Here is a 20,881-nt window from a genome sequence, read left to right on the forward strand (position 1 = left end):
CCTAAACCCGATCCCGAACCTGAGCCCGATTTCCTGAACCTAAACCTTAACCTTTTCACAATTCCCTAAACCTATAGCTTATAACCTAAAACTATAACCTATAACCTAAACCTAAACCTAAAACCTAAATGTATTCTCAAATCCGTAAACCTGAACCTACACCTAATCATAATCTCAACTCCCTAATCAAAACCTAAAACTAAACTTGAAAACCCAAACCTAAAACCGATCCCGAACCCGAACCCGTTTACCTAAACCTAAACCTTAAGCTATTCTCAATTCCCTAAACCTATTGCTTATAACCTAAACCTATTACCTATAACCTAAACCTAAACCTAAAACCTAATGTATTCTCAAATCCCTAAACCTAAACCTATACCTAATCCAAATCTTAACTCTCTAACCTAAACCTAAACTTGAAAACCCAAACCTAAACCCGATCCAGAACCTGTACCCGATTTCCTAAACCTAAACTTTAACCTATTCTCAATTCCTTAAACCTATAGCTCATAACCTAAACCTAAACCTGTAACCTATAACCTAAACCTAAACCTAAAAGATAATGTATTCTCAAATCCCTAAACCTAAACCTATACCTAAACCTTATATGAACTCCCTAACTTAAACCTAAACCTAAACTTGAAAACCCAAACCTATACCCGATCTCGAACCCGAACCCGATTTCCTAAACCTAAACCTTAACCTATTCTCAATTCCCTAAACCTATAGCTTATAACCTAAACTAAAAGCTAAACCTAAACCTAAACTTAAACCAGTAACCTATAATCTAAACCTAAACCTAAAACCTAATGTATTCTCAAATCCCTAAACCTAAACCTACACCTAATCGTAATCTCAACTCCCTAACTTAAACCTAAACTTAAACTTGAAAACCCAAACTTAAACCCAATCCCGAACCCGAACCCGATTTCTTAAACCTAAACCTTAACCTATTCTCAATTCCCTAAACATATAGCTTATAACCTAAACCTAAACCTTAACCTAAACCTATAACCTATAACCTAAACCTAACCTAAAACCTAAGGGCCCGTTTGGACATGTGGATTCGAAGGGTAACGGACGGCTTAGGATGGATTGCGGAGTCAAATCCCGCCCCATACGAAAGACGACGCATTTGAGATACCCGAGAGGATAAGAACGCAACCACAAGCGAGGGATTCTTTGTGGGATTAGGTAATCCCTTTGGATTGGCGACTCTAAAGGTGGATTGCGTCTCGAGGCCATCCCAATCCCTCCGCATACGGTCGGTCGTTGGGACTATGGGATGGGATTGGAGAGCCAGGGCGGGAGTAATGGCGGGAGATAGGGCGGGAGTGATGGCGGGAGGTTATTTATAGGAAAATGACCAAAACAAACCCAATTGCTCCTATTGATAGGACAATCTTTCTACCCAGAAAGAATAATTGTACTATGCTCATAAATTGCTAGTGCTATATAAATCAAGATGTATCTGTTGTGTGTGTGTATTGTCTTCTCATAGTGGTTGAGTTGAGAATGCATTTTCAGATAGAATGTAATTAGTTTTCATAATATCTCTGTTGGTCAATACAGAGTAAATACATCACTAAAATGTTGCTACTTAGTGGGAGAGGTTGTCACATGTATGTGGCTGTTCTATCCTACATGTCTGTAAGTTGCCACTCATGTTTTACTTTAGGAGAACTTCACGGCTGTTGAATTACTCATGCTGTAGCATGTTAAGCTTTAGGAGAACTTCATGGCTGTTCTCACTCTCACCCCCTGGTAAGAGTGAGAGGCAGTCTACATTCACTACCTCATTGAATCAGGGCCCATCCATTGATATGAGGTTTGAGCATTATGCATAACTGTAGGATTCATACAGTTTCCACTTCTCTATATGTCTTTCAGATTCTTCTCCTTCTGCAATGCAAGATAATTAAATGATGGTTTCAAAGTGTTTCAACAACATAATAACAAAAAGGAGCTTAAGCACTATTTTCTCTATTGAATTCTGTTCGTATTTTCATGTAAATGTAGGAAAAAAATATGAGATATGCTGATCTGGCACGCAGCATTAAGGTGGGCCATCTAGAGACCACATGTGCCCATGTGGCACACTTGTGAGGTTCCAAGCACTACACTGTGCAGGTTCCACTTTGTAGATGCCCTGGTCCAAAATTTAAGTGATTCGCTCATTGAATGAGATAGAATGTTTGTAGATTTTATTCAGTCATCCATTTGTTTTGGGAACCTATTGGCATGTCTGATTTTTGGGCTAGGACTGCTACAGAACGTGATTCATGAGGTACATGCACACACACATGTAGGGTTACAGAACATCATAAAAATCTGTTTAAATCTTGGGATGAATACTTGACAGGAGAAATGATCACCTACAACCAGTTACATGTAGCCCCAATCAAAATTTATATTCTTTCTTTAACCCTTCAAAATATTGAAATAACTTTATGGATTGGTGGAAAGGAAAGGTGGTTATTCCCACATAACCTTTTGAAGATCTGCTTAGATGTTGGCCAAGAGCTGTGGGTCTGAAGGGTCTTGAACCTTTGCTTGAGAGCTCAACAGCCCATTCAAAATGACATGAGCTTGTCAGCCTTGATGAATTCCCAAAAAATCCTCATCGATTCTTCCATTATGTCCCCTAGCAATCTGCCTGTAACCGCATTGTTTCCTCCACTGCTATCCACCATTTTCTCCTTATTCGAACAGTACTGCAATGCAAGCAGACTTAGTACAAATTTATAAATAAGACAGGTAATGATCACACACTGAAAGGGAAGAAATGGAGATGGATATAAAAGGTAAAATGGGTGTAGGTGAAGTGGGGGCAGTGGTCTAAAGTTTTTTTTTTTTTGGCCTGTTTGATTGTTGTTATGTGAATCTTGCTTGAGAGATCTGCTTGATATCTTGGAATCTATAGACTTGTGTTTGAATGGTTTCATTGTTTTTATTTTCATTTGCTATAGTCCTGACTTATCCTATAACAATATTTCTGGACGTGTCACAGCAAATCTCATCTTTTGGTGTGGTTTAATACGAGGCTTCCTAATTTACATAAAATGCCTTTTACTTTGCTTAACACCCATCTCATGTCCTTTTATATTCCATATTTTAATCATCTCATGCTCTTTTATATTGTATATTTTTATAATCTTCAATAACTATATGCCCGCACTTGTGGGTGGGTGTGGCTGTGGGTGTCTATTGGAAATGCTTACTTCCCATCACAGCCAATCATTGATCAGGACTGTTCATTCCATTTGTTTGTGCCATTATGTGCATGCTAGGTCTAAAAAATCATACTGGCCAGATGATCCTAACTCTCTAAATGTGGGCCATTTTGTTACAGCCATCCGTTTTTTACAAGCCATAGATTAGATGGTTAGCATCACAAGCTAGAGTACTTCTTTGACATCATAAGCAATCCATGATGGGGCCTATGGTAGATGTTTGAGATAATGATTGGACCTGTTCCCACTTTGTTTCTCCATCAATCTTGACTCTTCATTTTCAAACCATTAATCTGATGATTAGGATCATTCCTGTATTTGTATACTTGAATGGATGGTCCAAATTGACGATTGGCCATCCCATATATCAGTTTAATGTTTTGGGGGCATTGCTAATGTCCCTGTGAAGGTGGGGATGCTTGACATTTTGAGAACCACCATTACCCATCTTATACTATGTGCATGTAAATTCCAAATATTAGTTGTATGATCCTTGTAACTAGGTGGCACTTCCACTCCAAATCATGCTTTAGACTCATGCCCCATTCCTGCTTTCTAACTGTTGATACTTGCTAACATTTTTAAACAGATGTTTCCTCACCTCCAAACCTAAATCTGCATGGACACATATATATAGGAACGGATACCTTGATACTAAATCGCATCGAGCTGGGGATCTTCTTGGAAATGGGAAGATATAGGATAGGCAGCTGGCTGCTTTGAATTGTGCTTCGTACAATTGCATTCCAAACATATTGGAATTCTCCCTACAAAATATAGGCATCAAACATATGGATTCTTCAGATGAGGATGAGATGAAGAGGGTAATTATGTCTCAAGCGGTGTCAGCTTGTGTACAGGCTGTTGGGGAATATTGTCGCCACTACATGTTCAAACAACCGGCGTGTCATGGGGATGATGAGCGAGCGAAGTTCGTCAATTCTATTATTCGGGCTAGCGATGGAGATTGTCTAGATCAACTTAGGATGAATCGAGATTCATTTTTTGAACTATGTACGCTGATACGCGAGAAGACAAGACTCCGTGATACTCGTAATGTTAGTCTTGAAGAACAAGTAGTTATTTTCCTACACACATTGGGGCACAATGTTCGCAACCGGGTTTTAGGTCACAGATTTATTCGATCAGGAGAGACTGTCAGTCGGCACTTTCACCGTGTTCTAACGGCAATTGTATCACTATACCCTGATTTAGTTAAATCAGCGGGAATAGAGACGCCGTTGGAGATCCAAACAAATCTAAATTGGTCTGCTTACTTTCAGGTAATTTTCCAGTAGGTCTGTCTTCCAAGTTTGTAATTTTCACTTCAATTCAATGTGTGGTCCTTTCATGATAATTGGTTCGCATGGTTTAGGATTGCCTTGGTCCAATTGATAGAACACACATTCCTGCACATGTTCTAGCGGTTGACCAGGGAAGTTTTCGCAATCGTAAAGGGGTCCTCTCCTAGAATGTCCTGGCAGTGCGTTCATTCGACATGAAATTTACATATGTATTGGCCGGTTGGGAGGGTTCTGCTTCGGATGCGAGGGTGCTACATAACGCAATGACTCGATCAGATGATCCCTTGATTGTCCCAAATGGTACTACTTATATGTTAAAACAGTGTCAGTCTAATTTATAACTATGATTGCATCCGATTTTTCACTTAAGGGAACTATTATTTGAATGTGTAGGAAAATATTACGTTGTCGACGCTGGAAACGCTTATTCACCTGGTTTCATGGCTCCATACCGGGGCGTTCGATATCACTTACAGGAGTATCGAACCGGGAGAGTGCCTGCAAACATGAAGGAGCTGTTTAATTATTGACATGCATAATTGCGCAATGCAATCGAGCGTTGTTTTGGTGTTTTGAAAAGCAGATTTCCCATATTGAAGAGCGCTATGCAGTATGAATTTCAAACACAAGTCTAAATTATGATAGCATGTTGTGTCCTACACAATTATATACGTACCGAAATTGAGTCTCGACTGGACAACGATTTCGTTGGTATATCTACAGCCGATGGGGTGGCTATCCAGACACCTGTAGAGGTATCAACTAATGATGAGCGTCAATGGTCCATTCGAGTAACTCGGCGTGAAAAAGATGCTTAGAATCGAGTACGCGATGACATTGCAGCTAGAATGTGGGCAGATGCTCAGCACAATAGTAGGAGTTGATAGTCGATACTTCATGTGTCATTTACATTACATTAGTTGGATGATAGTATATTTCAAGTTTACTTAACTTTAAATTTTTGGAAATATAATCACCTAGTTACATTAGTTGGATGATAGTATATTGATAATGATCAATGAATTTATCCCTTTTTAGCATATATGTTAATAGATGTTGTTTTGACGATTATGATTGACATTGGTAAAATATCATACATACTCCGTATTTAGGTGAAATGACAGACTCCTTTAATGTTACATCAACACCGACCCAATCACCCATAAGAACACCGCCGGTTCCCACTCGAAGTTCTCGGCGTGGGAAGACGGTGAAATCTCTAGCGGAGCCTCTATCCAGAGCTGCAAAGATTAAATGGACTACTGCTATGGATTAGATTCTGTTCGACACATTTATCGAACAGGTTGTATTAGGTCGTAGAGCTGATAATGGTTTCAAGCGGGAGGCATACCAAATTACGGCTGAAGAAGTTACGAAGCATACTGACGTAGCCGTCCAGTGGCAAAACATGTCGAATCGGTTGAGATATTATAAAAGAGAGTATAATGCAGTGAAAGACATGCTAGCAGCGAGTGGGTTTGGTTGGGACAATGAGAGGATGGTGGTCACGGCTCCAGATGAAGTCTGGGAGGAGTATCTTAGGGTAAGTTTTACTGATTTTTAAAATCCCATAATACATCTCTATGTAGTTTTAGCCCTTAATTACAACTGACTTATTCATATGGCAGTCTCACCCACGTGCCGAACGACTCCGATGGAAACACATCGAAAGGATGGATGACCTTGCAGTAATTTGCAGATCTGACCAGGCCACCGGACGCTATGTGCAAGGCAGTAGGAGTATGGCTGCATCAGCATCATCTTCTCGTCTTCAGAGAGATCTTAATGAAGCATGGAGAGAGGTTGATGATATGGATGATATAATTGACATATCAAAGGATTATCTAACAGACTCCACAGGGACTATTCCATTACCATCGGACAGTCCTGTGATGGGACATCATGACTCCTGCAATACTCCCAGTCACACTTCTGATTCTGATGTTAACCGAGGAGGGACAGGTACACGGAAACGTTCATGCCCTCCTCATCCTTATGATGTACTGGGGACCTCTCTGCAGACCATAGCCGACTCAATGATGAAATTTGGGCTTGGCGAAGAGGTCAATCACACAAGCAAGGTTCTTGATGTGCTAGAAGAGGTGAAAGGCCTGACCAGCTCTGAATTTCTTGAAGTTGGTCGGATCCTGAGTAAGGACAAGTCACTTGCGTCGTTCTTTGTCAGTCTCTGACCTGAGCGCCGAATGGAGTGGTTAAAGAAAACACTCCGCGATCACTTTGGTGATGGAGGTGTTGGACCTGTCTGACATTGAATGAATGGTTGTCTTAATCTGTTTTTAAAACTGGGCATGTAATAACTTTCTACTGTTGGTGTGTTTGGTTTGGTTTTTTTTTTTTTGAGTGACATTTTTTTTAACTGCTACTTTGGACTTTGATGTGCTGATTTTCTGGGATTATCATTACCACTATGACTTTTGTGATTATGACTATATCAGATTATTTGTTACTTGTCTTTTCGTATATCTACCAAAATGCATGCATTATGCACGTTAAGCCGGAATGGAGCACACACTTGATTTACTGGAGGATGGTACGTATAACGACCTTTTCAATTCTTGTTCAGGGTAAATAATTTATATTTAGATTTATTATGTTTCTCCATAGCATCAAGTTGCTACCATAATCAACAATTTGAAACGTTTTTCATCACTAACCCTCACATTTCAATGCAGATGGGTAAAGAGAAGTATTATGTTGTCCTCGTTGGACGTCATCCTGGTATATACGTCACATGGGACGATGTATAAGTAGAAGTGGAAGGATTCAGTGGGGGCAGACACAGGGCCTTCAAGAATTGGAAAGAGGCTGTGGCATGCTGGAAAAGTTATTTAGGAAAGGCTAGGGAACCGTCCAGACTTGTTACAGATTATCCTATTCATCAGGTTGCTGCTTCATCTGCTGAGGTGGACATCCATCACACGACCACCTCCTCTATTCGACAGACGACACAACCAACCACGATTGTGGTGGAGAGGGCAACGTCGACTAACGATCTTGGGCTATCGGACAGCGAGAAACTCCTGGCCCTTTTGGTTGGCATGTTGGTTGTTTTCCTTTCGTTGCTTATAATTTTTAAATTTTAGAAATTATTGGTGTTGTACTATTGAGTATCGCACATTACAGATTTTTTATGTTCTACTGGATTTTTTTTTAGCATACTAACTTACTCAGTATGCTACCGTACTGAGTTAACTCTGTTTAGACTTACCACCAATTTTTTTGCATCTTATTTTTTGGATGGAAACCATCAAATAGGCGAACTGATGGAATAATGATTTGCACCGTTGAAATTTTGATCATGTGGACCATAACTTAGTCCGCAACACAGAATAGTGATCTCCACCGTTGAAACCATTAATCAGGACTATTCTGATAATTATTTTATTGCCAAATGGTCATAGGATAAAATTACCATGGATAAAGGAAAAAAAAATTAATATCATCCTTCATATCTTACTTCTACAGAAACAGTGGTAATTGACCGTTAAAAACTCTGTAGGCCACGATGCACAAAAGAAAAATGGATGGGGTTGATACATCCAGGTCTGTATGAACTTAGCAACAGTTTAGATGACAAATAAACATTATACTAAATGCTAGTGGTTGCCTTGCAACGACTATTTCCTGTGGTGTGGTGCGCCAGAGATTTAGAGTTGCTTCACTTTTGGACCCATGCTATAAAATGATCTGGCAAAACTGATGGACAACGGAGATATATAATCCATACATGAAGGTTGGCCCCAGGGTAATGGTTTTTCAGAAAATGATTTCTTCCGAAAACCCGAAATGAACCACTACAAAGGATGGACAGAGTAGATACAATGCATGCATCCTGGTGGACCCTACAGTGGGGAGGCTGTACGGAATCCCCTGCAGGAGTAATAAGGCATGAGGGTCATCAAACAGCTGGGTGCACATTTGCCAATTTCAAACACCTATTATGGTGTATTATCCTGGAATGAATGGGATTGAAGCCTAATCCCAGGCCTGTCCAAATAGGATGGATTGTTGCAATCCCTGGATTACCCTGACCATCCAAACACGCACAAGTAATGGGCGTAGGATCAAGGAAGTCAATGGGATCAGGGACAGTCCACTGTCAAGCATTAAAGAGCCTTGGGATACATGCAATCCATCCAAAGCCATGACAATCACTTTCAATCCACCCATCCAAACGAGCCCTAAATGTATTCTCAAATCCTGAAACCTAAACCTACACCTAATCCTAATCTCAACTGCCTAACCTAATCCTAAACTTGGAAACCAAAACATAAACCCGATCTCGAACCCGAAGACGATTTCCTAAACCTAAACCTTAACCTATTCTCAATTCCCTAAACCTATAGCTTTTAACCTAAACCTAAACCTAAAACCTAATGTAATCTCAAATGCTTAAACCTAAACCAACACCTAATCCTAATCTTAACTCCCAAACCTAAACCTAAACGTAAACTTGAAAACCCAAACCAAAACCTGATCCTGAACCCGAACCCGATTTCCTAAACCTAAACCATAACCTATTCTCAAGTCCCTAAACCGATAGCTTATAACCTAAACCTAAACCTAAACCTAAACCTTATCCTAAACCAAAACCTAAACCTATATCCTATAACCTAAACCTAAACCTAAAACCTAAATGTATTCTCAAATCCCTAAACCTAAACCTACACCTAATCCTAATCTCAACTCCCTAACCTAAACCTAAAGGTAAACTTGAAAACCCAAACCTAAACCAGAACCCGAACCTGAACCCGATTTCCTAAACCCAAACCTTAACCTATTCTCAATTCCCTAAACCTATAGCTTATAATCTAAACCTAAACCTAAACCTAAACCTGTAACCTATAACCTAAAACCTAAACCTAAAACCTAAATGTAATCTTAAATCCCTAAAATTAAACCTACACCTAATCTTAATCTCAACTCCCTAACCTAAACCTAAACCTAAACTTGAAAACCCAAACATAAACCCGATCCCGAACCTGAACCCGATTTCCTAAACTTAAACCTTAACCTTTTCACAATTCCCTAAACCTGTAGCTTATAACCTAAACTTATAACCTATAACCAAAACCTAAACCTAAAACCTTATGTATTCTCAAATCCCAAAACCAAAACCTACACCTAATCCTAATTTAAACTTCCTATCCGAAACCTAAACCTAAACTTGAAAACCCAAACCTAAACCCGATCCTGTACCCGAACCCGCTTTCCTAAACCTAAACCTTCAACTATTCTCAATTCCCTAAACCTATAGCTTATAACCTAAACCTAACGATAAACCTAAACATAAACCTATAGCCTATAATCTAAACCTAAACTTAAAACCTAATGTATTATCAAATCCCTAAATCTAAACCTACACCTAATCCTAATCTCAACTCCCTAACTTAAACCTAAACTGAAACTGGTAAACCCAAACCTAAACCCGACCCCGAACCCGAACCTGAACCCGATTTTCTAAACCTAAACCTTAACCTATTCTCACTTTCATAAACCTATAGTATATAACCTAATCCTAAACCTAAACCTAAACCTATAACCTATAACCTATAACCTAAACCTAAAACCTAAATGTATTCTCAAATCCCTAAACCTAAACCTACACCTAATCCTAATCGAAACTACCTAACGTAAACCTAAGCTTGAAAACCAAAACCTAAACCCGTTTTCAAACCCGAACCCGATTTCCTAAACCTAAACCTTAACCTATTCTCAATTCCCTAAATTTATAGCTTATAACCTAAGCCTAAACCTAAACCTATTCTCAATTCCCTAAACCTATAGCTTATAACCTAAACCTAAACCTAAACTTAAACCTAAACCTTAACCTAAACCTATAACCTATAACCGAAGCCTAAACCTAAAACCTAAATGTATTCTCAAATCCCTAAACCTAAACCTAAACCTAAACCTATATCCTATAACCTAAACCTAAACCTAAAACATAAATGTATTCTCAAATCCCTAAACCTAAACTACACCTAATCCTAATCTCAACTCCCTAACCTAAACCTAAACGTAAACTTGAAACCCAAACCTAAACCCGATCCCGAACCCGAACCTGATTTCCTAAACCTAATCCTTAACCTATTCTCAAGTCCCTAAACCTATAGCTTATAACCTAAATCTAAACCTAAACCAAAATCTTAACCTATACCTGAACCTAAACCTATATCCTATAACCTAAACCTAAACCTAAAATCTAAATGTATTCTCAAATCCCTAAACCTAGACCTACACCTAATCCTAATCTCAACTCCCGAACCTAAACCTAAACCCAAACTTGAAAACCCAAAACTAAACCCGATCCCAACCCGAGCCCAATTTCCTGAACCTAAACCTTAAACTATTCTTAATTCCCTAAACCTATTGCTTATAACCTAAACCTAAACCTAAAACCTAAATGTATTCTAAAATCCCTAAACCTAAACCTACACCTAATCCGAATCTCAACTCCCAAACCTAAACCTAAACCTAAACTTGAAAACCCAGACCAAAACCCGATCCCGAACCCAAACCCGATTTCCTAAACCTAAACCTTAAGCTATTCTCAATTCCCTAAACCTATAACTAACAACCTAAACCTATTACCTTTGACCTAAACCTAAACCTAAAACCTAATGTATTCTGAAATCCCTAAACCTAAACCTAAACCAATAGCCTATAATCTAAACCAAAGCCTAAAACCTAATGTTTTCTCAAATCCCTAAACCTAAACCTACACCTAATCCTAATCTCAACTCCCTAACTTAAACCTAAACTTAAAGTTGAAAACCCAAACCTAAACCCGATCCCGAACCCGAACCCGATTTCCTAAACCTTAACCTATTCTCACTTTCCTAAACCTATAGCTTATAACCTAATCCTAAACTTTACCCTAAACATATAACCTATAACCTAAACCTAAACCTAAAACCTAAATGTAATCTCAAATCCCTAAACCTAAACCTTCACCTAATCCAAATCTCAACTACCTAACCTGAACCTAAACTTGAAAACCGAAACCTAAACCTGTTCTCGAACCCGAACCCGATTTCCTAAACCTAAACCTTAACCTATTCTCAATTCCCTAAACTTATAGCTTTAACCTAAACCTAAACGTAAAACCTAATGTATTCTCAAATCCTTAAACCTAAACCAACACCTAATCCTAATCTCAACTCCCTAACCTAAACTTAAACGAAAACTTGAAAACCCAAACCTAAACCCGATCCTGAAACCGAACCCTATTTCCTAAACCTAAACCTTAACAAATTCTCAAGTCCCTAAACCTATAGCTTATAACATAAACCGAAACCTTTACCTAAACCTAAACCTAAACCTATAACCGATAACTTAAACCTAAACCTAAAACCTAAATGTATTCTCAAATCCCTAAACCTAAGCCTACTCCTAATCCTAATCTTAACTCTCTAACCTAAACCTAAATGTAAACTTGAAAACACAAACCTATACCCAATCCCGAACCTGAACCCGATTTCCCAAAACTAAACCTTAAGCTATTCTCAATTCCCTAAACCTATAGCTTATAACCTAAACCTATTACCTATAACCTAAACAGAAACCTAAAACCTAATGTATTCTCAAATCCCTAAACCTAAACCAACACCTAATCCAAATCTTAAGTCCCTAACCTAAACCTAAACTTGAAAGCCCAAACCTAAAGTCGATCCCGAACCTGTACCCGTTTACCTAAAGCTAAACCTTAACCTATTCTCAATTCCTTAAACCTATAGCTTATAACCTAAACCTAAACCTAAACCTAAACCTATAACCTATAACCTATAACCTAAACCTAAACCTAAAAGCTAATGTATTCTCAAATCCCAAAACTTAAACCTACACCTAATCCTAATCTCAACTCCCCAACCTAAACCTAAACGTAAACTTGAAAACCCAAACCTATGCTTGATCCCGAACCCGAACCCGATTTTCCAAACCTAAACCTTAACCTATTCTCAATTCCCTAAACCTTTAGCTTATAACATAAACCAAAAGAAAAACCTAAGCCTAAACCAGTAACCTATTATCTAAACCTAAACATAAAACCTAATGTATTCTCAAATCCCTAAACCTAAACCAACACCTAATCTTTATCTCAACACCCTAACTTAAACCTAAACTTAAACTTGAAAACCCAAACCTAAACCCGATCTCGAACCCGAACCCGATTTCCTAAACCTAAACCTTAACCTATTCTCAATTCCCTAAACCTATTGCTTAAAACCTAAACCTAAACCTATAACCTATAACCTAAACCTACACCTAAAACCTAAATGAATTCTCAAATCCCAAAACCTAAACCTACATCTAATCTTAATCTCAACTACCTATCCTAAACTTAAACTTGAAAACCCAAACCTAAACCCGATCTCAAACCCGAAGCCGATTTCCTAAGCCTAAACCTTAACCTATTCTCAATAACCTAAACCTATAGCTTTTAACCTAAAACTAAACCTAAAAGCTAATGTATTCTCAAATGCCTAAACCTAAACCTACACCAAATCCTAATCTCAACTCCCTAACCTAAAACTAAATGTAAACTTTAAAACCCAAACCTAAACCCGATCCTTCACTTGAACCAGATTTCCTAAACCTAAACCTTAACCTATTCTCAAGTCCCTAAACCTATAGCTTATAACCTAAACCTATAATCTATAACCTAAACCTAAAACCTAAATGTATTCTTAAATTCGAAAACCTAAAGCTACACCTAATCCTAATCTCAACTCCCTAACCTAAACCTAAACCTAAATTTGAAAACACAAAACTAAACCCGATCCGGAACCCGAACCCGATTTCCCAAACCTAAACCTTAAGTTAAAACCTAAACCCTATATCCTATAACCTAAACCTAAACCTAAAACCTAAATCTATTCTCAAATCCCTAAACCTAAACCTACACCTAATCCTAATCGCAACTCCCTAACCTAAACCTAAACCTAAACTTGAAAACCCAAACCTAAACCCGATCCCGAACCCGAACCCGATTTCCTAAACCTAAACCTTAACCTATTCTCAAGTCCCTAAACCTATAGCTTATAACCTAAACCTAAACCTAAACCTAAACCTAAACCTTAACCTAAACCTAAACCTAATCCTATATCCTATAACCTAAACCTAAACCGAAAACCTAAATGTATTCTTAAATCCCTAAACCTAAACCTACAACTAATCCTAATCTTAACTCCTTAACCTAAACCTAAACCTAAACTTGAAAATACAAACCTAAACCCGATCCGAAACCCGAACCCAATTTCCTAAACCTAAACCTTAAGCTAAAACCTAAACCCTATATCCTTTAACCTAAACCTAAACCTAAAACCTAAATGTATTCTCAAATCCCTAAACCTAAACCTACACCTAATCCTAATCTCAACTCCCTATCCTAAACCTAAACCTAAACTTGAAAACCCAAACGTAAACCCGATCCCGAACCCGAACCCGATTTCCTAAACCTAAACCTTAACCTATTCTCAAGTCCCAAAACCTATAGCTTATAACCTAAACCTAAACCTAAACCTTAACCTTAACCTAAACCAAAACCTAAACCTATATCCTATAACGTAAACCTAAACCTAAAACCTAAATGTATTCTCAAATCCCTAAACCGAAACCTACACCTAATCCTAATCTCAACTCCCTAACCTAAACCTAAACCCAAACCAGAAAACACAAACCTAAACCCCATCCAGAACCCGTGCTCTATTTCCTGAACCTAAACCTTAGCCTATTCTCAATTCCCTAAACCTATTGCTTATAACCTAAACCTAAACCTAAACCTATAATCTATAACCTAAACCTAAAACCTAAATGTATTCTTAAATCCCTAAACCTATACCTACACCTAATCCTAATCTCAACTCCCTAACCTAAACCTAAACCTAAACTTGAAAACCCAAAACTAAATTCGATCCCGAACCTGAACCCGATTTCCTAAACCAAAACCTTAAGCTATTCTCAATTCCCTAAACCTATTGCTTATAACCTAAACCTATTACCTATAACCTAAACCTAAACCTAAAACCTAATGTTTTATCAAATCCCGAAACCTAAACCTACACCTAAACCAAATCTCTACACCCTAACCTAAACCTAAACTTGAAAACGCAAGCCTAAACCCGATCCCGAACCTGTACCCTTTTACCTAAACCTAAACCTTAACCTAATCTCAATTCCTTAAACCTATAGCTTATAACCTAAACCTAAACCTAAACCTAAACCTATAACCTATAACCTAAAGCTAAACCTAAAAGCTAATGTATTCTCAAATCCCTAAACCTAAACCTACACCTAATCCAAATCTCAACTCCCCAACCTAAACCTAAGCCTAAACTTGAAAACCCAAACCTATACCCGATCCTAAACCCGAACCCGATTTCCTAAACCTAAACCTTAACCAATTCTCAATTCCCTAAACCTATAGCTTATAACCTAAACATAAAGCAAAACTTAAGCGTAAACCTGTAACCTATAATCTAAACCTAAACCTAAAACCTAACGTATTCTCAAATCCCTAAACCTAAACCTACACCTAATCCTAATCTTAACTCGCTAACTTAATCCTAAACATAAACATGAAAACCTAAACCTAAACCCCTTCCCGAACACGAACCCGATTTCCTAAACCAAAACCTTAACCTATTCTCAACTCCCTAAACCTATAGCTTATAACCTAAACCTAAACCTTAACCTATTCTTAATTCCCTAAACCTATAGCTTATAACCTAAACCAAAACCTAAACCTATACCTTAACCTAAACCTATAACCAAAACCAAAACCTAAAACCTAAGCGTATTCTCAAATCCCTAAACCTAAACCTACACCTAATCCTAATCTCAACTACCTAACCTAAACATAAATTTGAAAACCCAAACCTAAACCAGATCTCGAACCCGAAGCCGATTTCCTAAGCTTAAACCTTAACCTAGTCTCAATTCCTTATCCCTATAGCTTATAAACTAAACCCATACCTAAACCTAAACCTTAACTTAAACCTATAACCTATAACCTAAACCTAAACCTAAAAGCTAAATGTATTCTGAAATCCCTAAACCTAAACCTACACCTAATCCTAATCTCAATTCCCAAACCTAAACCCAAACGTAAACTTGAAAACCCAAACCTAAACCCGATAACAGACCCGAACCCGATTTCCTAAACCTAAACCTTAACCAATTCTCAAGTCCCTAAACCTATAGCTTATAACCTAAACCTAAACCTCAACCAAAATCTTAACCTAAACCTGAACCTAAACCTATATCCTATAACATAAAGCTAAACCTAAAACCTAAATGTATTCTCAAATCCCTAAACCTAAACCTACACATAATCCTAAATTCAACTCCCTAACCTAAACCTAAATCTAAACTTGAAAACCCAAACCGAAACCCGAGCCCGATTTCCTGAACCTAAACCTCAAACTATTCTCAATTCCCTAAACCTATTGCTTATAACCTAAACCTGAACCTAAACCTAAAATCTATAAACTAAACCTAAAACCTAAACGTACTCTTAAATCCCTAAACCTAAACCTCCACCTAATACTAATCCCAACTCCCGAACCTAAACCTAAACCAAAACTTGAAAACCCCAACGTAAACCCGATCCTGAACTCAAACCCGATTTCCTAAACCTAAACCTAAAGCTATTCTCAATTCCCTAAACCTATTGCTTATAACCTAAACCTATTACCTATGACCTAAACCTAAACCTAAAACCTAATGTATTCTCAAATCCCTAAACCTAAACCTACACCAAATCCAAATCTCAACTCCCTAACCTAAACCTAAACATGAAAACCCAAACCTAAACCCGATCACGAACCTGTACCCGTTTTCCTAAACCTAAACCTTAACCTATTCTCAATTCCTTAAACCTATAGTTTATAACCTAAACCTAAACCTAAACATAAACCTATAACATATAACCTACACCTAAACCTAAAAGCTAATGTAATCTCAAATCCCCAAACCTAAACCTACACCTAATCCTAATCTTAACTCCCCAACCTAAACCTAAACCTAAACTTGAAAACCCAAACCTATACCCGATCCCGAACCCGAACCCGATTTCTTAAACCTAAACCTTAACCTATTTTCAATTCCCTAAACCTATAGCTTATAACTTAAACCTAAAGCTAAACCTAAACCTAAACCTATAACCTATAATCTAAACCTAAACCTAAAACCTAATGAATTCTCAAATCCCTCAACCTAAACCTATACCTAATCCTAATCTCAACTCCAAAACTTAAACCAGAACTTAAACTTCAAAACCTAAACCCAAACCCGATCCCGAACCCGAACCTGATTTCCTAAACCTAAACCTTAACCGATTCTCAAGTCCCTAAACTTACAGCTTATAACCTAAACCTAAACTTTAACCTATTCTCAATTCCCTAAACCTATAGCTTATAACCTAAACCAAACGATAAACCTAAGCCAAAACCAGTAACCTATTATCAAAACCTAAACCTAAAACATAATGTAATCTCAAATCCCTAAACCTAAACCTACACCTAATCTTTATCTCAACTCCCCAACTTAAACCGAAACTTAAACTTGAAAACCCAAACCTAAACCCGATCTCGAACCCGAACCCAAACCCGATTTCCTAAACCTAAACCTTAACCTATTCTCAATTCCCAAAACCTATTGCTTAAAACCTAAACCTAAACCTAAACCTAAACCTTAACCTAAGCCTATAACCTATAACCTAAACCTACACCTAAAACCTAAATGTATTCTCAAATCCCTAAACCTAAACCTACACCTAATCCTAATATCAACTACCTATCCAAAACCTAAACTTGAAAACCCAAACCTAAACCTGATATCGAACCCGAAGCCGATTTTCTAAACCTAAATGTTAACCTAATCTCAATTACGAAAACCTAAACCTAAAACCTAATGTATTTTCAAATGCCTAAATCTAAACCAACAACAAATCCTAATCTCAACTCCCTAACCTAAAACTAAACATAAACTTGAAAACCCAAACCTAAACCTGATCCTGAACCCGAACCCGATTTCCTAAACCTAAACCATAACCTATTCTCAAGTCCATAAACCTATAGCTTATAACCTAAACCTAAACCTAAACCTAAACCTAAACCTAAACCTCGATCCTATAACCTAAACCTAAACCTAAAACCTACACCTAATCCTAAACTCAACTCCCTAACCTAAACCTAAACGTAAACTTGAAAACCCAAACCTAAACCCGATCCCGAACCCGAACGCGATTTCCTAAACTTAAACCTTAACCTATTCTCAAGTCCCTAAACCTGTAACTTATAACCTAAACCTAAACCTAAACCTAAATCTTAACCTAAACCTAACCTATATCCTATAACCAAAACCTAAACCTAAAACCTAAATGCATTCTCAAATCCCTAAACCTAAACCTACACTTAATCCTAATATCAACACCCAAACCTAAACCTAAACCTAAACCCAAACTTGAAAACCCAAACCTAAACTCGATCCCGAACCCGAACCCGATTTCCTAACCCTAAACCTTAACCAATTCTCAAGTCCCTAAACCTATAGCTTATAACCGAAACCTAAAGCTAAAGCTAAACCTTAACCTAAACCTAAACCTAATCCTATTTCCTATAACCTAAACCTAAACCAAAAACCTAAATGTATTCTCAAATCCCTAAACCTAAACCTACACCTAATCCTAATCTCAACTCCCTAAACTAAACCTAAACGTAAACTTGAAAACCCAAACCTAAACCCGATCCCGAACCCGAACCCGATTTCCTAAACCTAAACCAAAACCTATTCTTAAGTCCCTAAACCTATAGCTTATAACCTAAACCTAAACCTAAACCTAAATCTTAACCTAAACCTAAACCTATACCTATATCCTATAAACAAAACCTAAACCTAAAACCTAAATATATTCTCAAATCCCTAAACATAAAACTACACCTAATCCTTATCTTAACTCCCTAACCTAAACCTAAACCCAAACTTGAAAACCCAAACCTAAACACGATCCCGAACCCGAACTCGATTTTCGGAACCTAAACCTTAACCTATTCTCAATTCCCTAAACCTGTTGCTTATAACCTAAACCTAAACCTAAACCTATAATCTATAACCTAAACATAAAACCTAAATGTATTCTTAAATCACTAAACCTATAGCTACACCTTATCCTAATCTCAACTCCCTAACCTAAACCTAAACTTAAACTTGAAAACCAAAACCTAAATTCTATCCCGAACCCGAACTCAACTTCCTAAACCTAAACCTTAAGCTATTCTCAATTCCCTAAACATATTGCTTATAACCTAAACCTATTACCTATAAGCTAAACCTAAACCTAAAACCTAATGTATTCTCAAATCCCTAAACCTAAACCTACACCTAATCCTAATCTCAACTCCCAAAAATAAACCTAAACGGGAAAACCCAAGCCTAAATTCGATCCCGAACCTGTACCCGTTTACTTAAACCTAAACCTTAACCTATTCTCAATTCCTTAAACCTATAGCTTATAACCTAAACCTAAACCTAAACCTAAACCTATAACCTATAACCTAAAGCTAAACCTAAAAGCTAATGTATTCTCAACTAACTCAACCTAAACCTACACCAAATCCAAATCTCAACTCCCCAACCTAAACCTAAACCTAAACTTGAAAACCCAAACCTACACCCGATCCCGAACCCGAACCCGATTTCCTAAACCTAAACCTTAACCTATTCTCAATACCCTAAACCGATAGCTTATAACCTAAACGTAGAGCTAAACCTAAACCTAAACCTGTAACCTATAATCTAAACCTAAACCTAAAACCAAATGTATTCTCAAATCCCTAAACCTAAACCTACACCTAATCCTAATCTTAACTCCCTAACTTAAACCTAAACTTAAACTTGAAAACCCAAACCTAAACCCGATCCCAATGACGAACACGATTTCCTAAACCTAAACCTTAACCTATTCTCAATTCACTAAACCTACAGCTTATAACCTAAACCTAAACCTAAACCTTAACCGATTCTTAATTCCCTAAACCTAAAGCTTATAACCTAAACCAAAACCTAAACCTAAACCTTAACCTAAACCTATAACCGAAACCTAAACCTATAACCTAAATATATTCTTAAATCCCTAAACCTAAACCTACACCTAATCCTAATCTCAACTACCTAACCTAAACCTAAATTTGAAAACCCAAACCTAAACCCGATCTCAAAGCCGAAGCCGATTTCCTAAACATAAACCTTAACCTATTCTCAATTCCCTATCCCTATAGCTTAAAACATAAACCCAAACGTAAACCTAAACCTATAACCTATAACCTAAACCTAAACCTAAAACCTAAATGTATTCTCAAATCCCTAAACCTAAACCTACACCTAATCCTATTCTCAACTACCTAACCTGAACCTAAACTTGAAAATCAAAACCTAAACCCGATCTCGAACCCGAAGCCGATTTTCTAAACCTAAACCTTAACCTATTCTCAATTCACTAAACCAATAGCTTATAACCTAAACATAAACCTAAAACCTAATGTAATCTCAAATCCCTAAACCTAAACCTACACTTAATCCAAATCTCAACTCCCTAACCTAAACTTAAACATAAGTTAGAAAACTCAAACCTAAACCCAATCCTGAACCCGAACCCGATTTCCTAAACCTAAACCTTAACCTATTCTCAAGACCCTAAACCTATAGCTTATAACCTAAACCTAAACCAAAACCTATATCCTATAACCTAAACCTAAACCTATAACCTAACTGTATTCTCAAATCCCTAAACCTAAATGTAGACCTAATCCTAATCTCAACTCCCTAACCTAAACCTAAACATACACCTCAAAACCCAAACCTAATCCTGATCCCGAACACGAACCTGATTTCCTAAACCTAATCCTTAACCTATTCTCAAGTCCCTAAACCTATAGCATATAACCTAAATCTAAACCTAAACCAAAATCTTAACCTATACCTGAACCTAAACCTATATCCTATAACCTAAACCTAAACCTAAAACCTAAATTTATTCTCAAATCCCTAAACCTAGACCTACACCTAATTCTAATCTCAACTCCCTAACCTAAACCTAAACCCAAACATGAAAACCCAAAACTAAACCCGATCCCAACCCGAGCCCGATTTCCTGAACCTAAACCATAAACTATTTTCAATTCCCTAAACCTATGGCTTATAACCTAAACCTAAACCTAAACCTAAACCTATAATCTATAACCTAAACCTAAAACCTAAATGTATTCTTAAATCCCTAAACCTAAACCTACACCTAATCCTAATCTCAACTCCCGAACCTAA

Source organism: Magnolia sinica, chromosome 2, assembly GCF_029962835.1.
Source record: "Magnolia sinica isolate HGM2019 chromosome 2, MsV1, whole genome shotgun sequence".
Lineage (NCBI taxonomy): Eukaryota > Viridiplantae > Streptophyta > Magnoliopsida > Magnoliales > Magnoliaceae > Magnolia > Magnolia sinica.